Below are 26,661 nucleotides of genomic sequence, written 5' to 3'. Positions count from 1 at the left end.
TGGGCAGCCAACCATAGACCGTTCTTTGACAATCTACCATTTAAAGTCAACCCCAACTTACAGGGAGAATGACTAAGATATTGATGTTGATGATATATTTGCGAGCCTTTACATGCCCATTTTTAAAATTCTCGCTCTATCTAAAATAGAGAACAGGAACAGTCTATATATACGAAGCCATGCATCATTTCTTCCTATCTAGGCTATATGATTTATGGGTTTGGATTTTATAGTACCTCAAACAGTAATATTAGTAGAAATACTTCTGAAAACATTTATCAATGTCTACAGGGAGATCACTGTCTGCAGTTGCCTAATCATGGCAACATACGGGTGCTTAAGTGAAGATCTCAACTTTCCGATGGCTCAATGGTACATGCATTGTTTCCTTAATGTATATGGATAATAATTAGTCCATACAAGGTTATAATGTAAAATTTTAATCCAAGTTACTGTTCTGTTGCAGAGATGCCACATACTTGGTGGAAATTTCAAATACAAGTCGAATCTCGATCTCCAATCTCCCTATTGAAAACCTGGCTACAATTTTGCCCCTTCCAACAAATACCATTCTATGAATGGATTCAGTCAAATTTCCGTCCAATACAACAGCTTGGATTAGAGAAGTGGTGCCTCTCATCCCTTCCATGTTCAAGCCTTTGAGGGAAAGGGGGGTACTAGTCAAAGTAATGGTCATCTTCTCTGCAATTGAGGGTCTGTCGCTCAGCCCATTCATGAATGGGGCCGACTTGACTGCTTGGTCAGATGATCAAGACCACCACCCAACTGCTTACCCCTTCCATTGTGGATGATTGTATAGAAGAAAAACTGATGGTAGAATCTGAGCTACTTGACTTAAAAGGTACATAGTCAAATTATCAAGACTACACATCTGCGCACGCCTACCATTTACGGGTGTTTGTACAAGAAGCACGCAGATAGGAGAATCCTCGCTTTCTGATTTTCTCTTGAATGTGGACTATTGGCTGATTTTTTCCATCGCCCGTTTGCTGAATGTTGAAGGCTGTTACTCTGACAATAGGATTGTCTGATTGATGTGATATTTATACAGTTGCCTGTCAATCACTGGGCTTATAAGATTGACATACCATATGACCCACCCTCAAGCCATGCATGCCCAGTCAAGCAATAGACCCTTAAGCATAAGGGCAGGCTCCAAATTGAAAATGAGTCAATAGGCCTCTCAAATTCTATGTCACGGGTGGGAAATCTCATCTTCAAAAGGGATTCTTTGGGTCGAGCATGGATTTTTATTTTTATTTTTTTTCATTGCTTATGAGTTCATCAGCTTCTAGGCTTCACGAATAGGTTTTGGGAAGCAAAAGTGACTTTACTGGCTGTTTTTAGCTCTATCCTTGTATTGAATTGGAAAGTCAATGTATAAATGAATGTTTGAGTAGAGGTAGAAAGAGGGCTCATATTTATTTTAAAATGCATGAAAAACATATTTGTAGTCTAACTGTTATTCTTGTTACTAGCAATTAAATAGATTTTATTTGCTATACTTATGTTAAGGAATTGATCGGCCATTCCATTTACTGTTTGGTTGTGGATCTCTCTGTTAACCTTTTCTTCATACACACTTTGAAATTTACCAATGTCAAACAATTCCAATTTGCTGAGTTCAGTTCAGTGTCAATTCAATTCAGTGCACTGATTCTCTGCAGTTGTGTTTAGATATGCAAGTGATTTGAATTGAAAACACTCATACAATCAATAAAAGACCAAATTAACTAATTTTCCGAGTTCAGTTCACTGTAAGGATGTGTTTGGATGCACCATTTTTAGGTCGTTTGAATGCCTGTAAATGGGCTAAGTTGCAAATGATTTGCAGGTAAATCATTTGCACTGTTTGGATGGCCTTTTTTTTGCCTGTAATTTATAGGCTGTAAATGATTTACAGCATTTACCCCCACCTCGTTTACAGGCAAAAAGTTCGGATTTCATTTACAGGCTTTCCATTTACAGCCTAATGGTTATAAATGGAAAGATTGGCTCTCCATTTGCCGGACTCGAACAATTTACAGGCCATCCACTTAGTTGCATATCGGAAGTTCCAAATGCATCCTTAGAGAATTAGTGCGCCACATTGAATTAGCAGCAAACTGAACTCAGCCAATTAGTTCGAAAACAATCCTCCTTTCTTGATTGGATGAGTTTTTATCAGCTGTGCATCCAAATGAAGTCTCAATATAATCAATGTTTCAAATTGAATTTAGGGGTTGTTTGGATGCCGGTAAACAGTTTAAGTTATATTAGAGGTGTAAATCATTTACAGCTCAAAGCCAAACAGAACAGGCTGTAAATGATTTATGGGTGTAAATCATTTACTACTTAAACGTTAAGTGCATGATGATTTTCATTTTCACTCATGTTTATTATCTTTATTATTCTCAATATCAAAATGTTCATGCAAGGGCCTGTGCCAAGGACTGAGCCTGGCCCAATTGACAATACACCCTAAAGGGGTTGATGGGCCTCAATCAACCAAGGCCAGACCTGACCTGATTAGTAGACAATTGATCTTTCAAGTCTAAGCCCATCCCTGGGTTTGGAACCAAGCCCAAGCCTGTATATGGTCGGACTAGGCTCAATAGCCCAGACTGGATGTTCTGATCCATTTATGGTGTTATTGGGTCTCAACGAGAGAAATCAGTCGGGGTTTCGGTGACTTCCCACGCCTATTGAAGGTTGGTGCAGCTAACCTGAAGCAGGGGTTGCCTGTTGCGAAGTGTTCTTTCCATCTGCCTTTGAGGTTTTTGCCGAGTGTTTGTTACTACCTTGAGCATATCCTACAATTCTTACCCAAATATGTATTCATGCATGCATGTTCTAGTCGATGTTGTTGCATGGTATCAATACACAACATTAGCTGCACTGAAAGATGTCATTAACACACGATTTTCTAATGAGCTCGGATCTAATACAAAGTTTTGTATGTGTCCAATGTGCATCTAAGTGTGTCTAAGCATGTTTATGTGGATATGAGAGTGTTCCAAGTGCATCCAAGCATATTGCACTTTACCAAACCTAAACACACTTGGACGTATTTAAATCACTCTCATGCACTAAAATTCACTTAGACAAACATTGTAAAAATGTAAAGCTTTGTATTGGGCCGGGTTCTTTTGTAATTATAAAGTGGACAGAAATATCTTCCAAACCCCAGAATCAAGAGGGTAGTGTTATTAGAACACTTTTTTGAATTCCTCCAATCCAAACGACATCTGAATGTTCTTGGAAGCTAGGAAGATGAAGAACTTACTCTTGAAAATCTAAATTAATTAAAAGATTTTTCACATCTCATCTTCATGGTATGGATCTTTATTTGTGTTCTTTCCTTCATTACTTTCATCTATATAAAATGAGGCCATATCCACTAAAAACCTTTGCACGATAACCTTGACCTACAAATAATTTTGTGGGGCCACTATGATTTTGTATTGACAATCAATCCGCCTATCATGTGTGCCCCCTGGGTTCTCCTTGGCTGCCAAAATCAGACAAATCCAAAACCCAGGTGGGCCACACCAGGAACAGACCACATGGATCCTTACAAGAGTTTTCTTGCCAATTTTTATTTTTTTTGATAAACTGACAGGGGATTGAATAGTTTTCGGGTCCAAGGTTTCTACAATCCAAGCCCAAACCGACGATGTTCCTCCGGCGAGAGCTTGTTCTTTTGTGCATTCTTTCATTTAAAAAAAGAAAAAGAAAAAGAAAAAAAGAAAAAAGAAAAAGAAAAGCTCCTTTACTTAGATTTTCGATGAAATGGATTGGATTTTGTCAATGTCCGCCTGAAAACATGTGACCAAATATCTCATCAATCATGGAACTAATTATAACCAGTTGTGGGGCTACGCAATATGTTACCGCATCCATCAGCTGCTTGACTTCTGATTCATTAAGTTTCGATCCTAATCTGGACAGCCCAGTTTTCAACTCTTCATACGTAATTGTACCACTGATCCGTGTCCATATTTTTGAACATTTCTTTTAGACTCTTGATTTCTTCCTCAGAAAGATTTTCCGCAATGACCTTAAAAAATCCACAAGGCACATTCATGATCAGAGCAATGCAGGTGAAAAGAAATACACATGGGTTGAGTAACTGACTGACCTTTAGAGCAAGTTTCTTTAGCTTGTTCATTGCCCTTAATTACTTCATCCTAGTCAGCACCGCGCTATCGATAGGTTTGTCAGGTGCGTCACCATCTTCTCTCATCCACGGATGCTCTGGTTTATATATCAAGATAGCAATTATATAATGGCTCTGGATACTATACTTACAAAGAAAAAGAAGAAACAATTTAGATGGGAATAAAGAAGTGCAGGTGTTGCATTCATGTACACACATATGCCATGAGCATCAACTGAAGATGCTGGGGGAAAAAGATGGGTAGAATTTTTCAGAAAAAAAAAAGGGTGAAATTTTGTCTGTTCCACACACTTTAAACCTCTGTTTCTCAGGCATGGGTAGGGGTGTCAAGTACAGGTAGAGCTGGGCATCGGACCGAGTCGGATCGGATTCGATCCAACTCGACCCAGTCCGGATTCCTCATGGGCAAACTTGAACTCGGACCAATCCAGGACCGAGTCTGGGTCAGCTGACTCGGACCGACCAGAACCTCTGCTTTCCTGAGCCGATCCGAGTCCGACTTGGTCATGAATACCGACTCGGATCAGATTGGTCAATGTTCGGATCAATATATCCTTTTCTGATTAATGGCCCAGTTTCCAGTGTGGCACAAAGACAATCCTCAATCTCACACACGCTAGGCCTGCTCATAACCAATATAGCTGGCATGTTACCTGCTTTCCAGAAGCAGCAGCTGGTTCATCCCATTCCATGGCCTTCTTCTCAAGTGTCTCAAAATCAGCCTTCCCGGCCTGCATAAACACCAAGCCATCCATAAGACATAAAAAAGAGATAGGACAGGGGACAGAAGATGGTCAACACAGAAAATCTTACTCGTATAAAAGCGACTTGAAACAATGGTGCATATGTTATGGGACCTCGAAGATGAAATATTACTGAGATTTCTCTCATGTGGGCCATATGTTATAGGACCTTCTAGATGTATGGTTTGGATCATCATATCATGGAGTGAACAGGCAAGCTAATTTGGCAATCCTTGCTAATATATCTCATCTAGTACTACACTGTCAATAGATTAATACTCAACTTCTCCATTCTCTTTACTTTATTTTGAACTCAATTTTTATTTTTTTTTTGTCGATATATTTCTTAGACATATTCCAGTGCTTGTCGCATTCTCTTGTAAGAAACTTTGGTTTCGATCATCACAGCCTATCGAACAGTGTTGGGAGGATGATTGAGAAGATCACCTACTACCAGCAACTTCTTGTACCATAACAGTTTTCCTGCCAACATACCACTTGCGTAGGAAATCAGTACTATGAAAAAAATATATGCCCCCTTTCTAAAAAATTAGGCTGATCAGATCAATAGGTGGGTCAAACCCGTATGTTGAGTAAGACTGTGGTATGTCCATTGATTCCAATGGTATGGCCCACCTGATGAGTGGACTAGCCTAATTTTTGTGCCAGGTGATCTTTATGGTGATGCCTACCATTTCATAGTACTGTTGTTGTACACAAGCAGTATGTACTACACTGGCAGGATACAACACCATAAGTTTGCTATACCTTGCCTGTAGGTGATCGGTTCTTGGTCTGATTTCTTAAATTGGTATTTGGTCGTTTCTTATTACTGACAGATATTTGGGATTAAAGGCATGCTTAAGGATGGCAGAGACAACATGAAATTTGTCTTTTCAAGCTAATTGGGAAGGGATCCTCAAACAGAGTGGAGTTCTTGGCTATTGGAACCGACGAGGAGGTTTTCGTGAATTGATAGCAGACAGAGACTCTATAATGCTGTCTCTTAAGCCTCTAGGAAGTGCATTCCTGCTTTGAAGCTGAGCCCTCTCTTGAATGAATTAAGGTTGTGCTCTTGCTTCTTAGAAATCTGGCCCATGTGTAAAATCCCAGTAGTTCTTTTAATTGTATTGTTGACTTTCTTGCAGAGCAAAATATTAGGGGTTTGCTAATTTCACACGGAAGCCCTGCCATCCACATGCAGGCACATGTTCCACTCTTAAGATCTTCTGCCCTAAAATCAGGCCACCAACAAACAAGATGAATGAATGAGTAGAATTTTTGAGGTACAAATCATGTCTTGGAATTTTTCCAAAGTTCTCTTTAGAATTGTTTTTCAGTTCGGTTTTGGATGAATTGTTGAAAAGAAAACAGCCCATCATACTTGTCCTTTGAGGGTCCTTATTCATGTCTCGGTGATAGACTCACAAGAGTCTCAACATGAGGTCATGGGTTTGAGTACCCATTGTGGTGAAATTCCACTGTGGTGTGAGTATGTGGGTGTGGATGGGGTGTGAGTGGGTTTGAGTACCCATTGTGGTGAAATTCCACTGTGGTGTGAGTATGTGGGTGTGGATGGGGTGTGAGTGCATGTGTAAGAAAAAAAATACTTGTCTTCTGGAATTGTCAATTGGTCTTATGTATTGTGACCTGATTAAATTGAATTCATTGTCTGCCTTTTTCATTCTTTTAGGAAATAGTGATTATTTACGAGAACAATTATTTGGGATTTCATACTTTCTTTTGTAGGCAATTGGATTTTCATGCTTCTGGAATTGTGAATTGTGATTTTTGTTTTTGCAGACCCAATCTGGTAGAATTTATTGCCTTCGTTGTTGTTGTTTTTTTATTTGATAAAGCCCACCTCAATCTTATTACATTTTCCATAAAGAGAATTTATTCTTTATTTTTTATTCATATCAATTGATGTTCGACATGTGATTTCAAAAGGAACAAAACCCATTCACAAACTTCTTTTATCAAATCAAGAATTGGATTTTGTTTCTTGCAACCTGATTTTGTAAGAAGTATTCCCTTTGTTCTCATTCTTTTACATTTTCAGTAATCTAGAACCCTCAATTTAAAGAGGATCTCTTCAATTATCCTGCTTTCTTAAAGTGCGAATTAGGTAATATGTGCTCATTTGAGATGTCTGAGTAATAAAGAGTAATTCTGTTACTAGAAAGAGTTTTGAGATGGGGAAGAACAAGATTAAGATAGAGAAATCAGAGATTGCGGGTGATAGGCAGAATACATTCCTAAATGATGAACGAAATCTTGAACAAAGTCAACTATCAATTCTATGTGAAACAGATATCTTTTTTCTCATGTTTACTCATTAGAAAGCTTACCATCTTCGTTGGACACAGGTAATTTCTTCTTCCTACATCTATTTTACGAATGCTTAGAAAGGAAACTGCAATCTTGAGTAGTTATAGGCAAGTTTTTTCTATGTCATAGTTTTAGACTTCTTGTATCTACTAATCATATATCCAGACATCATTAGTTTTCAGGATTTCCTCTCATTTTTATTATTTTCACCATATGTGTGTGTGTGTGTGTGTGTAATAAGACACTATATATTCTAGAAAATTCAGTGTTCAACACAGTTGACACTCAATTTTCTTCTCACATCTAGCAGTATTTATGTACTTTTTGGTTGGGTCATAGTGTAACCATCGGAATACATTTTCCTATTTCTTATGCATATGGTGTTTGGAACCAAGAGGGATTATATGTTACTAAAAACATACTTTGATTGACACGCATTATTAGATACCATGGCAGATAGAAGTTTCTTAACTTTTTGCTAAAAACTGTGATGATGAAATATCACACTCTCCTCCACAACAACAACAACAGAAAAAAAAAAAATCGCCCACCTGGCGATAATGGTTGGTGTCTATCAGCATGCATTTTTAATAGGAGCTCTTCATTCCATATTGACCCCATATGAGGTACCATATAATAAAACAACTTTCAATGTCATTATACATCTGTAAAGACATGTGGGCATGGTGGCTTTTTCCACGACCTTGTGTCTAATTCCTTGTTTCCTTGTTCGAGAAAATACTGTTGTCCATGTCCAAAACAGGTATACATATGTGTCCATATTTCATTGTTGCAACATTCTTGTTTGGTTACAGTCTACCCCTCTTTAAGTCCTGGATTGTTTAAAATGAGTAAGATCTATTCTGATGGAATGTTTTATTCTTTTAGGCTTGTTCTCTTTCAGTGATTTTAGTCATTGAAAGATATTCGAAGATTAGTCCCCGAACAAGATAAAAAAAGGTGATATGTTTATCTTGTCTGCAACAAGTAACATAATTACTCATTATGTATTTGTCCGATGAAATGCATTTATGAATACTGAAATCTTTTCAATTACTTGCAACAGGAGTGACGGAATTATGAAAGTTTGGCAAAGATAGTGTTTTGTTGACCATCGGGGGTATGCATGTGTTGTTGTGTTTTGATATAGTGCTGTTGCTTCTTATATTCTCTTATGATTCCTTGCCTAATGTTGTGTCTGTGCATATCTCTTGACTGGCATTGGCTCCAGAAATCATTCAGAAGGCAGGATCACAAGATTGACGTGAAATCTTTTTCTGATGAAAGGTAGAGTTGAATTCAATCATGTTCACACCCCAAGTGCAGGGTTGTGATGTAGTAATAAACTCGGTAAGACCGAGGTCGAATCCACAGGGACTGATACCTGTACGATATCTGAAACCCAGAAGAACTAGAACTAGTCGAAGATGCGATCTAAAACAAATAGAATTTAGGAAATAATTGCGGAATGATTATCTAAAACTTAAGTAACTCAGAGGAAGGAAACTAGGGATTCAGAGGATCCACTTGTAGAGATCAGGGAGATCGTATGCCAGGATCCCAAATTATGAAAACTTACTGAACTGCCATTGATATAGGTTTCAAGAGATGAAAGGTGTATGAATTAGAATGGATTCCATCATCTAACCATGCCCAGGAGACAAAGTAAACAACAAGATTAAACTAATTACCAACCATTCAACAATGTATGAAGGTCAGGAAGGGTACTGTCATCCTACCATGCCCATGGAGCCATGATGAACAACAGGGCTTCCTGACTTCATAAACATAAAAAAAGAAAAGGAGATATTCAAAGCCATTGCAAATCCATTGTAATTTCAGTCACAACAGACCATAAAAGACTAGGAAAAATATTCCTTGAACAATCAAATATATCAAATTCAGTTTATGCATTAAAGGCACAAAGTAGACTCTCCCATCTTGCTACAGGCTTCACCTCTTAGCCCTAGCTAAGAGATTTAGCCACACATGATATGGGCTAAACTTAATGCAAATAAAAAAATAAAAAGAGAAAGAAAAGAACAAGAAGGAAAGAAATAAAAGGAAACAAAAGAAGACAAAAAAACTTCACTCTCTCTTCAATCCTCTCGCTTAGTTCCCCTGCCCCAGCAAAGAATTCCTCCCTTTTTATTAGTCTTCCCGACGGTGGCTGGAGAGTGCGCAAGTTTTTGTTTACGCAGGCAGCGTGCGCAACATCTCTCGCAGCAGAAATACCCGCCAACTCACTTGTATTTCGATAGAAAGTGCGGGACATACCGCTCATATCCGTGGATTTTGGCATCGTGGCGTTGCTTGACTCTTCCTTGGCTTTCATACGGACGGTCCAGATCGGTCGAATGGGTCATTCTGGTGGGCCACTTCATCGAACCGCGTCCGGTGATCACGGACGCGCTGCCTGCGCAAACGGCTTGCGCTGAGATGATTTGTGGGTCCCTGTTCGGCGTCGGAGAGCAAATCCATTCCGTCCATTAGCTTCTTGGCAAGATTTCGGGTGGAAATGACAGGTTTTGGAGTGATTTTGATATGGTCCACCTGACTTTTCTCGTCGCCGTTCGTCCGACGTTTAAACGCTCGAAATTGATCTCAACTTGGACTGCAAAATTTCTCCACCTAGGCTGTGATGATGGGGACCAAATAAATCTCATGGATGGTCCGGATTACCAATCCGATGCTGATCAAGCTCACACAACAGCCTGAGAAGGCCGGGCGACGTTCGGTTTTTACGGACGTCCGTAACAGAGGTGCGCTGATGCATGGTGGGGTCCACTTAGACTGATCATATGGAGAGTACAATCCAATATAAAAGCCTCTGCATCTGACCTTGATCTTGATCCCGAGTTTAGAGAGAAACCGTGGTTCGGATGGGCCACACCGTCGGTCGACGCAAGGATGAATTCTTGTAGATGTGAGCTTGGCGGCATGCATAGATAAATAAAAACAGTGAGTATTGGGATAAAATCGTGGTCTTCACACGATGAACGGCTTGGATCACCAAAAACAATGATGATGGTGGGCCACTTCATCAGCAACGGGTGCCCTGCTGCGGAAAAAAAACAGAGACTTCCTTCTCTGTGAAGGAGAGTCGAATGCTGCGGGTCAAAGTCGGTTTGACCCGACTTAGCGTTCGGTGCACCTCTGTTGCACGTATGCTATGTCCACTCATCCTATGTAAATGGGTCCCACCGTGATGTTTCGAGCAATCCACTCCATCCGTCCCTTCTTCCAGATAATTTCACGAGTCGAGCCCAAGTTGGCAGCATATCCAGTGATCAAATGGGCCCCGAATCAGAGATTTATGGCCTGATTTATCCGTTGGGCCACTTCCCTAGGAGTCCAAAGGCTGAATTTTGAAGTGTACGGTTAATTTATGGCCCTCAGGGCATGTATGAAGTTTCGACCTGAACGGATAGTGGGAACCCTGTGATCTTTCATTATGAACCAATTTTGGGCCACTTGAACTTCAGTTTCTCGATTTTCGCTGATCTTCGGTGTGTAAATTCGATGATCTTGGTCCCCTGGGGTCCGTCCCTTGCCTTGGTGTCATCAGAGCATTAAATCGCAGCTTTAAACACCCTTTCTTAGTCTCAGTTCGTAATTACACCTTGTATCACCTACACAGTTAAACCAAGCCGTTAAACAGAGTCATGCTCATAAATCCAGGTAATAAATGGGGTCTGATATGCAATATTTGACCCTCAACACAACCCCCAACCAGCATTTTGCTAGTCCCGAGCAAAGTATGCGAAAAATAAATTGAGAATTATATCATAATTTTTTTAAAAACTCGAATGATTTTGGGGAACAATCCAGATACTAGAAGTTTAAGATTCATGAATGTTGGGCATTACTTTCTCCTAGACTCCAGTACATGGTAAACTTCATAATCAAGTTCAAAGTATTATTCCATTAATTAGAAAAATTCTAACCATTGAGATCTATGAATGCATAATCTAATCTCGATTTGTCAACATTAAGATTCACCTTGATATTTAAGGATATCATTGGTAACTAATAAGAAGATTCATGATAACCAATGCTTGCCTCACAGATCATCTTTTCATTCCTTCAGCTTGTGATTTTTTTCATTAAAAGTAATGCCAAGAAGAGGAATCAAATCCTCACCTACAGGGAGCAAACCTATGATGAAGACTGTACACCCAAAATTTTCACATATCTCATAGGGAATTAAATCTACACCTATAGGGAGTAAACCTATGGTGTAAACCATTCGCCCAATCCTTTCAAATTCTCAGGTTGGTTCCTTTCAAGCTTAGTGATTACCAAATTAACCCTTCCATATCAAACTGAAACCTTTATGTGAAAGCAAGATGTGTCTTGTGAGATCATGACTCAATCAATGTTTAAAAATTCTAATAATGGATTAATAATTCAATCTTAGTTGTGAAATTTAATAGATAACTGAATCCAAGAGTCATAACGTACCAACATCACGCATCTTGTAGTTCTAAATCCAAGATGGCCGTTAAAATCGCTTCGAATTCATATGAAATTCTAGAAATTTTTTTATTTATTTATTTTTTTTTTATTTCTACAATCTCTGCTCATGACTAGGAACATACTGATTAGGAAGCCTAATCTCCCACCCCCAACCTAAAATCTACATTGTCCTCAATGTAAAAGAAATAAGCATGCAATGCACATAGGACAAAATGAGTAAATGAGAAGTAATGGGAAGATAGTACCTGGATGATGCATAGAGAGACACTTTTCAAGAGATCACAGCTTGGGCACCGATCAGCACGAGAGAAAAGGCAACAAAAATGACACAAAATAAAATCCTACCTATACCACTTTCGTAGGTGCTCTCGATTACATTTAGCGTATGCAATAAGCCTTTAAACCCCTAGGTTACCCCTAGTGGACGAGTTGTAGTCTCGTGAGGGTTTGCAGTAATGTTACCCACAAACATTGAACTAACTAATGAGATGAAGAGCTAGGTTGCCTCCCAGGAGCGCTAAGTTTACCGTCTTCAGCCAGACAAATAAAGCAACTACTCTAGACCTAAGAAAACAAGAAACCTACCTATACCTCCATCAGACTAGGAGATCAATCCTAGTAAACAGGATCAGTCAAAGGCATGGACATGTCCTCTGAATCAAATTTCTCGACAAATGGTTTCAATCGATGGCCATTGACTTTAAATTCCTTACCATTGTCGGGATCTCTTATCTCAACGGCCCCATGAGGAAAAACAGTAACAACAATGTAGGGGCCGGTCCAACGAGATCGAAGCTTACCCGGAAAGAGATGTAATCGAGAATTATACAAAAGGACTTTCTGGCCTGGCGTGAATGATTTTCGTAGAATATGTTGATCATGAAACGCCTTCATCCTGTCCTTGTAAATTCTCGAATTCTCGTATGCGTCGTTCCGGATTTCTTCAAGTTCATTCAACTGCAGTTTGCGTAGCGAGCCAGCGTTGTCTAGATTGAAATTAAGATTTTTGATCGCCCAGTACGCTTTATGTTCCAACTCCACAGGCAAGTGACAAGCTTTTCCATAGACAAGTCTAAAGGGAGACATTCCAATAGGGGTTTTAAAGGCAGTACGGTATGCCCATAAGGCATCGGTCAATCGGATTGACCAATCCTTACGATCTGGGTTAACCGTTTTCTCCAAAATGTGTTTAATCTCCCTATTGGAAATCTCAGCTTGTCCACTTGTCTGCGGATGGTATGGGGTGCTTACCTTATGAGAGATACCGTATTTCTTCATTAAGCTCTCGAATGGTCTATTACAAAAGTGTGAGCCCCCATCACTAATGATGGCTCGAGGCGTTCCGAATCGAGAAAGGATGTTCTCTTTCAGGAATTTAATGACCGTGCGATGGTCATTCTTTCGACACGGAATCGCTTCAACCCATTTAGTGACATAATCCACGGCGAGCAAAATATACAGATTTCCAAATGATTGGGGAAATGGTCCCATGAAATCGATGCCCCAGCAATCAAATGCTTCAATGATAAGGATGAGATTTAAGGGCATCATATTTCGACGGACAATGCTCCCAATTTCGACAACGCTCACAAGCTTTGCAAAACTCATGAGTGTCCCCGAACATAGTGGGCCAATAAAGCCATATTGCAGATCTTGGCCGTGGTCTTTTTAGCGTAAAAATGACCACCACAGCCTCGAGTGATGTAAGGAGATGACGCCTCGATGCTCATCGTCCTGGTACACATCTCCTTAGAATTTGGTCCGCAATATTTAAATAAATAAGGATCATCCCGAAAAAGTTGCGCACCTCGGTGAAAAATTTCTTCTTATCTTGTGCACTCCACCGTGTCGGTATGGCACCCGTAGCAAGATAATTAGCAATATCAAACCAAGGTGAATGGGAGACTCAAAACAGTTGTTCATCATGGAACATATCATTGATATGGGTCGCCTCAAGGGAATCGAGGTATTAAGGCGAGAAAGGTGATCACCACTACGTTCTCTACTCCCTTTTATCTTTAATTTCCAAATCAAATTCTTGGAGTAGAAGGATCCAACTTATCAAACGGGGCTAAGAATCATTCTGAGAAAGAAGATACTTCAGTGCCGCATGATCTGTATAGATAATGATCTTGGATCCGATCAGGTAGGACCTAAATTTGTCCAAGGCGAACACTACGGCTAAGAGTTCCTTTTCCGTAGTCGAGTAGTTCACTTGGGCAGAATTCAAAGTTCTACTTGCGTAGTGAATGACGTAGGGCTTCTTGTCTTTTCTCTGGCCTAGGACCGCCCCAAGAGCATAATCAGAAGCGTCGCACATAAGCTCAAAAGGAAGGTTCCAGTCGGGTGGCTGCATGATAGGTGCAGTGGTTAATGTGCCTTTAAGCTTAGTGAAAGCTTCCTGGCATTGCTCAGTCCACTCGTACGGAACATCCTTTTGAAGAAGATTACATAATGGACGAGAGAGGAGACTAAAGTCCTTTATGAATCGCCTGTAAAACCCTGCGTGTCCTAAGAAGGATCGCACGTCTCTGATATTCTTGGGTGGAGGTAGGTTAGAGATAAGATCGATTTTTGCCTTATCTACCTCGATTCCTTTGGACGAAATGATATGCCCAAGGACAATTCCCTTCTGAACCATGAAATGGCACTTCTCCCAATTAAGTACCAGGTTCTTTTCTTCACATCTTTTCAGCACACATTTAAGACTTTCCAAGCACTTGAAAGATGGACCGTAAACAGAGAAATCGTCCATGAAGACCTCTAGATATTGCCCCACCATATCAGAAAAGATACTAAGCATACATCGCTGAAAGGTGGCAGGGGCATTACATAGTCCGAATGGCATCCTTCGATAGGCAAAGGTGCCGTAGGGACATGTAAATGTGGTCTTTTCCTGGTCTTCAGGGGCTATCTCTATCTGGTTGTAGCCCGAATACCCGTCAAGGAAACTATAATAGGAATGACCAGCTAACCTTTCCAGGATCTCGATCAATGAATGGTAAAGGAAAGTGGTCTTTCCTCGTGACGTATTCAACTTCCCGTAGTCAATGCACATTCTCCAACCAGGAGTGACTCTAGTTGGCACGAGTTCATTATTAGCATTGGCTACGATGGTGATTCCGGACTTCTTAGGAACCACTTGAGTTGGACTCACCCATTGACTATCAGATATAGGGTATATAATACCCACATCCAATAGTTTAAGAACTTCGGCCTTAACCACTTCCTTCATGTTGGGATTTAGTCTACGTTGTGGTTGCCGAGCGGTTTTTGCATTATCCTCAAGGTATATGTGATGAGTACAAATCGAGGGATCGATTCCTTTGAGGTCCGCTATCGTCCATCCCAGGGCTCCTTTATGCTCAATGAGAGTAGATATAAGCATACTCTCCTGTTCTTTCTCCAGGTGGGCAGAGATCACCACCGGGTATGTCTCATCTTGACCCAAATATGCATATTTCAAATCAGAGGGCAAAGGTTTTAGGTCAAGCTTCGGCGGTTTGAGGTTAGACGGTAGAGGCACTACATCAGTTTGTGGTAATTCTTCAAATTGTGGCCTCCATCGGTTAACTTCAAGTACCGGTGCAGTATCAAGCAAGGCGCACGTCTCCCTAATCATGTCATCATCAAAATCATGGGAGTGGGCCAGGCACGTCTCTAGATGGTCGGAGGATAAGGTCAGAGGTGTCGTATCTTCCACGAAAGAGTCAATCATGTTAATGTCGTGGAAATCGTCATCATCCTCTGCTGCCGCCGTTATTGAAAAAAATGTTTGACTCCAATGTCAAATTTCCAAAAGACATAGTCATGATACCATTCCTGCAATTGATAATTGCATTTGATGTGGCAAGGAATGGGCGACCAAGAATGACAGGAATCTGAGTGCTCATGTTATTGATGGGTTCGGTGTCCAGGATGATAAAGTCTACAGGGTAGTAAAATCTATCAACTTGGACCAACACATCCTCAATTATCCCTCTTGGTACACGAACAGAGCGATCAGCAAGTTGTAGTGTGGTTAGGGTGGGTTTTAATTCACCTAAACCTAACTGTTTGTATACCGAGTAGGGAATCAGATTGACGCTCGCTCCTAAGTCAAGAAGTGCGTGATCAATTCGATGGTTCCCGATTACACATGATATGGTTGGGCTACCGGGATCCTTGAATTTCTGCGGCACGTCTTGCTTCAGGATGGCACTCACTTTCTCAGTCAAGAAGATTTTCTTTTGAATAATTTTCCGTCGCTTGGTCGTGCATAAGTCTTTTAGGAATTTGGCATATGAAGGTATCTGTTTAACGACATCAAGTAGAGGAATGTTGACTTTCACCTGTTTCAACACCTCTAGGATATCCTGAGAGTTAGAGAGAGGTTTTGGTGAAACCAACCGTTGGGGGAATGGAGCAACTGGCTTCTCTAGAAGTTCCGGTTCTACTTTTTGTGGGGCATCACTGGATCCATCATTGTTGTCCTCTTCTGGTTCTTGAGGCTTTTCGGGCCTAACCGGAAGAGTTTTATCAATGATCTTCCCACTCCTAAGAGTGGTGATGGATTTAGCATGCCCCATCTGATTTGAAGAGCTGGGATCATTATTCTCGTATTGCGGTTTAGGATTGGGGATAGGTTGTGCAGGAAGCATCCCCTTTTCTATAACCGTCATACGAGAATCTATCTTTTGCATAAAATCTGTGATTCCCCGCATTGCCTGAGCCAGCTCTTGTATGGGATTTTGAACCGGTTCCTCTTGAGGTTTCACTTGATTTGGATTTTGATTGAAGAAACCTGGAGGAGTCGCCGTTTGTCCATTTCTCCAACTGAAGTTTGGATGATTTTTCCAGCCAGGATTGTATGTGTTAGAGTTAGGTCCAGTAAAAGGTCTTTGATAGTTATTTACGGCATTGGCTTGTTCATTCAACACTCCTCGAAAGGCAGGTATTGTAGGACAGTTTTCAGTTGTGTGAATGTTGCAATCACAGATGCCGCAAACAACTTCATTGACCTTATCCTTCTTTCCTTCCATGGCCTCAACTTTCCTTATGAGCGTAGTCACTTTACACTTGAGATCATCCTCTTCTTTTAAGAGATATAATCCACCTTTCTCCTTTGATTGAGTTGGCCTAGACGTGGTGTTCGACTTTGGGTAATAGTCCCAAGATTGTGTTTTTTCAGCCAAACTGTCGAGGTAGTCCCATACCTCGTTGACATCTTTATTAATGAATTCTCCATTACACATTGTCTCGACCATTTGGCGCATGGAAGATGTCACATCATAGAAAAATTTGTAATGCGCCACGTTTCAAATCCGTGTTGTGGGCATGAATCGACCAAATCTTTGAACCTTTCCCAACATTGGAAGAATGTTTCATCTTCCTTTGGGCAAAGTTCATGATTGCTTTTCCGAGGGTAATCGCTTTTATGATGTGGGAAGAATTTTTTATGAATTCCCTCTCTGCATGTCGCTCCATGTGCCAATGGATCTAGGACGCAGTGAATGTAACCACGCCTTTAGCTTTCTCTTTAAGGAAAAAGGAAAGAGTTTCACTCTGATCTTCAGATACATTAGGAAAACATAATGTAGCTATTATTTCATCGAACTCTTTCAAATGTAAATATGGACTTTCAGATTCTAGTCCATGGAATTTGGGAAGGAGTTGGATAACTCCTGGCTTGATGTCCATTTGTCCTGTGTTTTCAGGAAAAATCATGCATGAGGGCGTACTCACTCCCGCCGGTTGTAGAAAATCTCGTAAAGTACGAGGCGGGGGTGCCTGTTGCACCTCATTCTCATCTTGGGTATCCTCCACCCTGGGTGGAAGTAGAGGAGGTTGGTGTTCAGCCATAACTTCAGTTAACTCAGGGGATTTCGAGCGGTGTCTAGTCCTGCGATGGATAGTCAACCCCTCAACCAATCCTCCTTCAGTCAAGAGACGTCGAGTGTCGTCACGGGCCCACTTGGGCATGAAAACACTCGCAGCCCTCAGTTAAAAACTTAACCCTAGGAAAGAAAATCTAGAAAGAAAGAGAGAGTTGGAAAGAAATTACCAAATTGAAGTCCTAGGTTAAAACCCAAATTAGAAATTTCTATCTTAAAGGCCTACAAAATAAGAAGGTTAGTTCCTAAAAAAAAATATTCTAAAAATAAATTAGGAAAATAAATTAGATTCTAAAAGTGCTAGAATTAGAAAATTTCTAAAATTTAAACCCTAATTCTAAAAATATGAAAGAGTAGAGAGATTAGGAAGGAATTACCAATTGAGAAACTTATGTCCAGATCCTATAAAATAGGAAACAAGTTAGTTTTGAACTCAAATAGAAATAAATAAATAAATAAGTAAAACTAAGGTTAGTAAAATCCTAATCTTAAACTAATCCTAAAACCAATTAATTTCAGAAAATCGTAACCGTCAACGGCGCCAAAAACTTGTTCACACCCCAAGTGCAGGGTTGTGATGTAGTAATAAACTCGGTAAGACCGAGGTCGAATCCACAGGGACTGATACCTGTACGATATCTGAAACCCAGAAGAACTAGAACTAGTCGAAGATGCGATCTAAAACAAATAGAATTTAGGAAATAATTGCGGAATGATTATCTAAAACTTAAGTAACTCAGAGGAAGGAAACTAGGGATTCAGAGGATCCACTTGTAGAGATCAGGGAGATCGTATGCCAGGATCCCAAATTATGAAAACTTACTGAACTGCCATTGATATAGGTTTCAAGAGATGAAAGGTGTATGAATTAGAATGGATTCCATCATCTAACCATGCCCAGGAGACAAAGTAAACAACAAGATTAAACTAATTACCAACCATTCAACAATGTATGAAGGTCAGGAAGGGTACTGTCATCCTACCATGCCCATGGAGCCATGATGAACAACAGGGCTTCCTGACTTCATAAACATAAAAAAAAGAAAAGGAGATATTCAAAGCCATTGCAAATCCATTGTAATTTCAGTCACAACAGACCATAAAAGACTAGGAAAAATATTCCTTGAACAATCAAATATATCAAATTCAGTTTATGCATTAAAGGCACAAAGTAGACTCTCCCATCTTGCTACAGGCTTCACCTCTTAGCCCTAGCTAAGAGATTTAGCCACACATGATATGGGCTAAACTTAATGCAAATAAAAAAATAAAAAGAGAAAGAAAAGAACAAGAAGGAAAGAAATAAAAGGAAACAAAAGAAGACAAAAAAAACTTCACTCTCTCTTCAATCCTCTCGCTTAGTTCCCTGCCCCAGCAAAGAATTCCTCCCTTTTTATTAGTCTTCCCGACGGTGGCTGGAGAGTGCGCAAGTTTTTGTTTACGCAGGCAGCGTGCGCAACATCTCTCGCAGCAGAAATACCCGCCAACTCACTTGTATTTCGATAGAAAGTGCGGGACATACCGCTCATATCCGTGGATTTTGGCATCGTGGCGTTGCTTGACTCTTCCTTGGCTTTCATACGGACGGTCCAGATCGGTCGAATGGGTCATTCTGGTGGGCCACTTCATCGAACCGCGTCCGGTGATCACGGACGCGCTGCCTGCGCAAACGGCTTGCGCTGAGATGATTTGTGGGTCCCTGTTCGGCGTCGGAGAGCAAATCCATTCCGTCCATTAGCTTCTTGGCAAGATTTCGGGTGGAAATGACAGGTTTTGGAGTGATTTTGATATGGTCCACCTGACTTTTCTCGTCGCCGTTCGTCCGACGTTTAAACGCTCGAAATTGATCTCAACTTGGACTGCAAAATTTCTCCACCTAGGCTGTGATGATGGGGACCAAATAAATCTCATGGATGGTCCGGATTACCAATCCGATGCTGATCAAGCTCACACAACAGCCTGAGAAGGCCGGGTGACGTTCGGTTTTTACGGACGTCCGTAACAGAGGTGCGCTGATGCATGGTGGGGTCCACTTAGACTGATCATATGGAGAGTACAATCCAATATAAAAGCCTCTGCATCTGACCTTGATCTTGATCCCGAGTTTAGAGAGAAACCGTGGTTCGGATGGGCCACACCGTCGGTCGACGCAAGGATGAATTCTTGTAGATGTGAGCTTGGCGGCATGCATAGATAAATAAAAACAGTGAGTATTGGGATAAAATCGTGGTCTTCACACGATGAACGGCTTGGATCACCAAAAACAATGATGATGGTGGGCCACTTCATCAGCAACGGGTGCCCTGCTGCGGAAAAAAAACAGAGACTTCCTTCTCTGTGAAGGAGAGTCGAATGCTGCGGGTCAAAGTCGGTTTGACCCGACTTAGCGTTCGGTGCACCTCTGTTGCACGTATGCTATGTCCACTCATCCTATGTAAATGGGTCCCACCGTGATGTTTTGAGCAATCCACTCCATCCGTCCCTTCTTCCAGATAATTTCACGAGTCGAGCCCAAGTTGGCAGCATATCCAGTGATCAAATGGGCCCCGAATCAGAGATTTATGGCCTGATTTATCCGTTGGGCCACTTCCCTAGGAGTCCAAAGGCTGAATTTTGAAGTGTACGGTTAATTTATGGCCCTCAGGGCATGTATGAAGTTTCGACCTGAACGGATAGTGGGAACCCTGTGATCTTTCATTATGAACCAATTTTGGGCCACTTGAACTTCAGTTTCTCGATTTTCGCTGATCTTCGGTGTGTAAATTCGATGATCTTGGTCCCCTGGGGTCCGTCCCTTGCCTTGGTGTCATCAGAGCATTAAATCGCAGCTTTAAACACCCTTTCTTAGTCTCAGTTCGTAATTACACCTTGTATCACCTACACAGTTAAACCAAGCCGTTAAACAGAGTCATGCTCATAAATCCAGGTAATAAATGGGGTCTGATATGCAATATTTGACCCTCAACAAATCACTAAACTAAGAGGCATGCTACCTGCAGGCATGGATCTGCTGACACCCAATACAAGTGTCTCATGAAAAGTTGAAACACGTATTGATGATCTAAGCCCTACATCACACTGGCCTCATGATGAATGTGTCTTCACCTAGGATCGTATGTCTATTCATTAGGCGAGCCAGACTCGTATTGAGAAAATGGATAGTTAAAAGATGGACAACCAATGGTACATGGTTGGCCCACCTATTCACCTTATTAGTGGACTGACCATATTTTAAACTAGGAAACTTTCACCAAGGGTTGGACCTGATAAATGGATTGGATCTCAAACACGTATACCATACCGACAGATTTGAGGGCCCTTCTGTTTGTACTCGGCAGAAGTACAGATATAGGAAGCATTCATCTTAACTCCATCAAATGAAAATTTTCTATACATTGTCTGATATTTTCAATCCTGTGTCTACTTTGTTTATATACCATCTCCACTACAGCCAAAGAATTCGGTTATGTTCATAGGAATGTATCAACTTGTAACCGTAACATTCTCTAGAAGTTCAGTTAACAGTTATAGCATCATTGCCTTGTGTGCAGGAATTGCAGCTGTTGCAAGAAATGCTCACTGATGTGAAGTATAGATTGAGGTGCTGTTGTTATCTATAGCTGGAGTTTCTAGGAGTTAAAAGTTGTTGCACTCTGTGTTTGTATTGGATGCATACACGCACACACATGTAGCCTAATTATTTGTGTGAACATGAAGTGTTATTTACCATCCCTTATCGACTTGGCCTGAGAACAGAATAATGGAAATTCACAGAATATTATATTTTTCCTTCTTCCTTTTTTTTTTTGTTTATTTATTTTGTCAGTTGTTGGACCGTACCAGGAAATGTCAATAATGCACTCCAAATCAGAGTAATTGAAGAATCTCTGATGAAATCTCTTGATTTACAACGAGAACACTAGGTAATTCTATCTTCTTTATTTTCAAGACCTATATGTCATACTTGGCATTATACGTAGAAGCTTTTTCCACACTATCTCTAACAGCTAAGGCATACAAGGAACTGAGAGGGATTACTTGGCTGAGACAAGTTATAATGGAGCTAGACCAATACGTTGTATTAAAATTTAAAAATAGATGGAATACTATTGAATACATGGTTTGATAGTTGTACTCTTAACTTATAGGCATTTTTACGACATAAAAATCAACTAAATTTGAAGAGGACGGATCATCTACAATCAGTTGTATGCAGCAACCCAGCTTTTTATGCAAAAATTTTAGTTTCCAGACTTGCCTATAAAAATAATATCATATTTTCAAAAGCAAAGTTAATGCAGGGGCATTTTCACACTGGTCTTGAGTGAGGTAGCCCGTGGGATGCGGGAACACACTCGGGGTGGGTGACCCATGTGATTTGGGGCTCATAGGGGAGGTCTTGTGTTCGAGACTCCTCACCGGGGGTGATTAATGTGCATTTCACACTGGGCTCGAGTGAGATAGCCCATGCGATGTGGGGACACACTCGGGGTGGGCGGCTAATGTGATTTGGAGCCCACGAGGGGGGTTCGGCTGAGGTCCTAACTCATGAGATGTGGGGGCCTGGGCTATAAGATAAAAGAGATTAATTTGCCATACTCTAACAGTTCGAGCTTTTAGAGCAAGTAGTTAATTGTCCTACATCAAAAGTGCTTAGAAACGGGTGGTGGATGCCTTTTGGAGAGCTGATCATGGACCCTTCTTTGCCAATCAACCATTTAAAGCCAAACCCAACTTTACTGGGAGAAAGGCTAAGATGATGATGGTGATAATATACTCGTAAGTCTTTGCATGTCCATCTTTTAAATTCTCTATACAAAATGGAGAACAATCTCTGTATACAAAGCTATGTATCGTTCCTTCCCATTGAGGCTATAGGATATATGGGTTTGGATTTTATGGTAAACTCAAACAGTAATATTAGTGGAAATATTTCTGAAAATGTTTGGCAATGTCTACAGGGGCATCATTGTCTGCAGTTACCTAATCATGGCAACATACAGAAGCTTAAGTGAAGATATTGACTGATGTCTACTTTCTGATGGCTTAATGGTACATGCATGGTTTTCTTAATGCATGTGGATAATAACTAGTTTTATTGAAAAAAAATAAATTTAATCCAAGTTACTGTTATGCTGCAGAGATGCTGCATACTTGGTGGAATTTTCAGATACAGGTCGAACCTCAAACTCCAATTTCCCATTGACAAATGGGATACAAGTTTGTTCCTTCCAACAAATACTGTTCTATGAACGGATCAAACCAAACTTCTGTTCAATACAACAGCTTGGATTAGAGAAGCTAGACCTGCTGCCTGGTGCCTCTCATCCATGTTCAAGTCTTTGAGGGAAAAGGGGATACAAGTCGAAGTAAAGGTTGTCTTCTCTGCAATTGAGGGCCTATGACTCACTTCATTCATGAATGACGCCCACTTGACTGCATGGTCAAATGATCAAGACCACCACCCATCTGCTTGCCCCTAACATTGTGGATGATTGTACAGAAGACATGCTGATGGGAGAATCTGTGCTGCCTAATTAAGCTGCATAGTCAGATAATGAAGACCACACGTCTGCTCACATCTATCGCTTGTGGGTGATTGTACAAAAAAACATGCGGATAGGAGAATTCTACCTGTCTGATTTTCTCTACTGAGTGTAGACTATTGGCTGAATTAATTTTTCATCATCTGTTTGCTTGAAGGCTGTTACTCAGAAAGATAAGATTGTCTGATTGATGTGATATTGCCCCTACCATTGTGGATGATTGTACAGAAGACATGCTGATGGGAGAATCTGTGCTGCCTGATTAAGCTGCATAGTCAGATAATGAAGACCACACGTCTGCTCACATCTATCGCTTGTGGGTGATTGTACAAAAAAACATGCGGATAGGAGAATTCTACCTGTCTGATTTTCTCTACTGAGTGTAGACTATTGGCTGAATTAATTTTTCATCACCTGTTTGCTTGAAGGCTGTTACTCAGAAAGATAAGATTGTCTGATTGATGTGATATTTATATGGTTGCCTGTCAACCATAGGGCTTATAAGATTGACATACCAGATAATACACCCATTAGCCGTGCAGGCCAAGTCAAGCAGTGGACCCTCGGGCATAAGGGCAGGCTCCAAATTGAAAATGAGTCAATAGGTCTCTTGTTTGTCAAGGGTGGGAAAATTTGTCTTCAAAAGGGATTCTCAAATTGAGAATGGATGTTCCTCATCGCTTGTGAGTTCATCAGCTAGCTAGGCTTCATAAATAGCTTTTGGGAAGGAATGGTTACTTTACTAGCTGTTTGTAGCTTTATCCATGTGTTCGGTTAGAAAGCGAATGTATGTAAAACAGATCAGCAGACTAACTGTTATGCTTTTTTCAAGTAATCAAACAGGTTTTATGTGTGATATTTATGTTAAGGAATTGATCAGCCATTGTATTTATTGTTTGGCTGTGGATATCTCAGTTTAACCATTTGCTCATACTATGAAATTCGCTGAGTTCAGTTCAGTGTTGATTCAATTAAGTGCACTGATTCTCTAAGGTTGTGTTTGGAAATTTGGATATGCGAGTGATTTGAATTGCAAACACAATCAATAAACGACAGAATTGTAACTAAATTGCTGAGTTTAGTTCACTATCAATTCGGTTTAGAACACTGATTCTACTGAGACTGCATTTAGATACACAACTGATAAACACTCATCCAATCAATAAACGACCTTTTTCTAAGTAATTGGCTTAGTTTAGTTTGCTATCAATTCAATTCAGCACACTGATTCCCTAAGGATGTATTTGAAACTTCCTATATGCAACTAAGTGGAATTGCAAACACTCACCCAAGCATCTAAATTGTAACTACAGTTTTGTTGTTTCCACTTCAATGAGTAATTAATGCAATTGAATTAGTCGTGCTGCCAGATGTAGCCTACTTTTGTAGACCACTACATTTACAAGTTGAGATTTCTTTTTTACAGCAGCAAATTCATGAGTTCACTTTATCAAATCGGAGAAAATGGCCAATTGTATTGTTTTCTTTTTTCTTTTCTTTTTTTTTTCTTTTTTTTTTTTTTTTTTTGGACACATGCACTCACACCACACAGTGGAATTTCACCACAATGGGTGCTTGAACCCATGACCTGGTGTTGAAATGAGTAAGGTCCCCAACCAATTGTATCGTGTTGAATTGCAATTCAATATGATTCAACCAATCCCAAGTGTCAGACAATTTTCATTTTTCACTCATGGTTATATTATCTTTATTATTCTCAATATCATAATGGTCATGTCAGGGCCTGTGCCAAGGAACGAGCCGAGCCCAATTAATAATACATCCGAAGGGGTTGATGGGCCTCTAGGGCCAAACCGGGCTTGGTTAGTAGATGGTTAAACTTTCAGGTCCAACGACCATCCCCATGCATGATAATCAAGACCAAGCCTATATATGGTTGGACCAGGCCCAAAGCCCAGACGGGATGGTGTGCATTAAACCCATACATCACTGTGGCCAGTTGGAGCTCTGCCCATTCCCAAGAGGAGACGGGCTGGGTAGGACGCAATCCGCACGCTCCAGGGACGCGGATTGCCTCCTACCCCCGCCAGGACGGTAATCCGTCCGGGCAAGGCTCTGTCGGGCCCACAGTGATGTAAGTGTTTTATCCACGCCGTTAATCGCTTTTATCAGACCATTTTATGATATGATCCTAAAAATGAGGGAGGTCCACATCTCAGTGGAACACACAAAAGGAAGGTGCAGTGATAATGACAACCACCGTTGAAACCTTTCTAAGGGCCACTGTGATGTTTTTTTACCATCCAACCTATTACTAAGGTCATGTAGACATGGATGAAGTGAAAACACAAATATAAGCTTGGATCCGAAACTTCTCCAGCTCCCAAGAACTTTTTAATGGTGGAAGTTCAATCCCCACTTTGTGGTTCAATTAAGACTTGAACCTGCCATGTTTTTTGGATCATAATTTAAAATGATCTGAGAAAAACAATGAACGGCGTGGATAAAACACTTACATCACGGTGGGCCCCACAGAGCCCTGCCCGGACGGATTACCGTCGGGGCTGGGGTAGGACGCAATCCGCGTCCTTGCTTACTCACCCTGCCACTAGGCAATGGCCAGTGGTCAGTGCTCTCTGAGCCCCGACATGATGTATGTGTCTCATCCATGCTATCCATCCATTTTTCCAGATAATTTTATGAAATGAATCCAAAACTGAGGTAGATTAAAAACTCAAGTGGGCCACATAGTGTTGAGTGAACTCTCCCCATTAAAATCTTCTTGGGACTTCAAAAGTTCTGGATCAAGCTGATATTTGTTTTTTTGCCTTCATCCAAGTTTGTATGACCTAATCTACAAGTTGGTTGTCAAATACACATTACAATGCATTATAGGAGGTTTTTAATGGTATACATGGGCTAAAAATGAACTGGATCCAATACTCAAGTGGGCTGAAAACGTGAGGATGTCCATGGTTGAAATATTCATGGGCCATGGAATTTTTGAATCAGGATAATATTTGTCTTTTCAGTTCATCTCAGTTGGGATGATGTTTTGAACAGCTACATAATTTTTGAATCAGGATAATATTTGTTTTTTTCAGTTCATCTCAATAGAAATGATACTATGAACAGTATCGATGGCATGTAAACATCACTACCGACCTCAGGGAGGCTTCAACGTTAGTAATTTCCTTACTCACCTTTTCCTTTAGTGTAGCCTACTTGAGTCTTGGATCATTCTCATTTTTGGTCAAGTCATAAAATGAGTTCAAAAAATGGATGTACTAGGTAGATTTCTCACAAACATCACGGTAGACCCATCCTAACTAAGATAATTGGTGGGCAGGCTCTTTTTTTCTTACTGGAAAAGGTCAACTGCATGGTGGGACCATCTTAATATGGTTTGGATGTCACACGTGTCACTTTTGACACATGAGTGGCATGTGGATGGGCTCCCTTGCACAGGTACATCAGGCAAAGCATATACATCTATACACACGTTGATTTGTCTCCAATGAATCAGTACTCAAAAATCAAACAGATGA

At 40.6% G+C, this 26,661-nt stretch overlaps 1 long non-coding RNA gene and 1 other non-coding gene across 7 annotated transcripts in view; both read left to right on the top strand.

Annotated features, from left to right (window-relative positions):
- The window catches only part of LOC131227676 (uncharacterized), a 37,716-nt gene extending 14,769 nt beyond the window's left edge, over positions 1-22,947 (top strand). For 4 of the 6 annotated variants that reach the window (XR_009162430.1, XR_009162432.1, XR_009162428.1 and 1 more), the window contains one exon: positions 22,748-22,860. This is a non-coding gene — a long non-coding RNA (uncharacterized LOC131227676). Of the gene's footprint in view, positions 1-22,567; positions 22,659-22,747; positions 22,861-22,892 lie in introns of those variants that run through there. The other 2 variants (XR_009162433.1, XR_009162431.1) reach the window with 2 other exon arrangements.
- On the top strand, positions 17,034-17,139 carry LOC131228326 (small nucleolar RNA R71). The gene has a single exon (XR_009162834.1). It is a non-coding gene; the product is annotated as a small nucleolar RNA R71 (small nucleolar RNA).
- Positions 22,948-26,661: the final 3,714 nt, after the last annotated feature.

This window comes from Magnolia sinica, chromosome 15 (genome assembly GCF_029962835.1).
Source record: "Magnolia sinica isolate HGM2019 chromosome 15, MsV1, whole genome shotgun sequence".
Lineage (NCBI taxonomy): Eukaryota > Viridiplantae > Streptophyta > Magnoliopsida > Magnoliales > Magnoliaceae > Magnolia > Magnolia sinica.
Note: the sequence above shows the minus strand (reverse complement) of the source record. Positions and strands in the feature narration are given on the sequence as shown.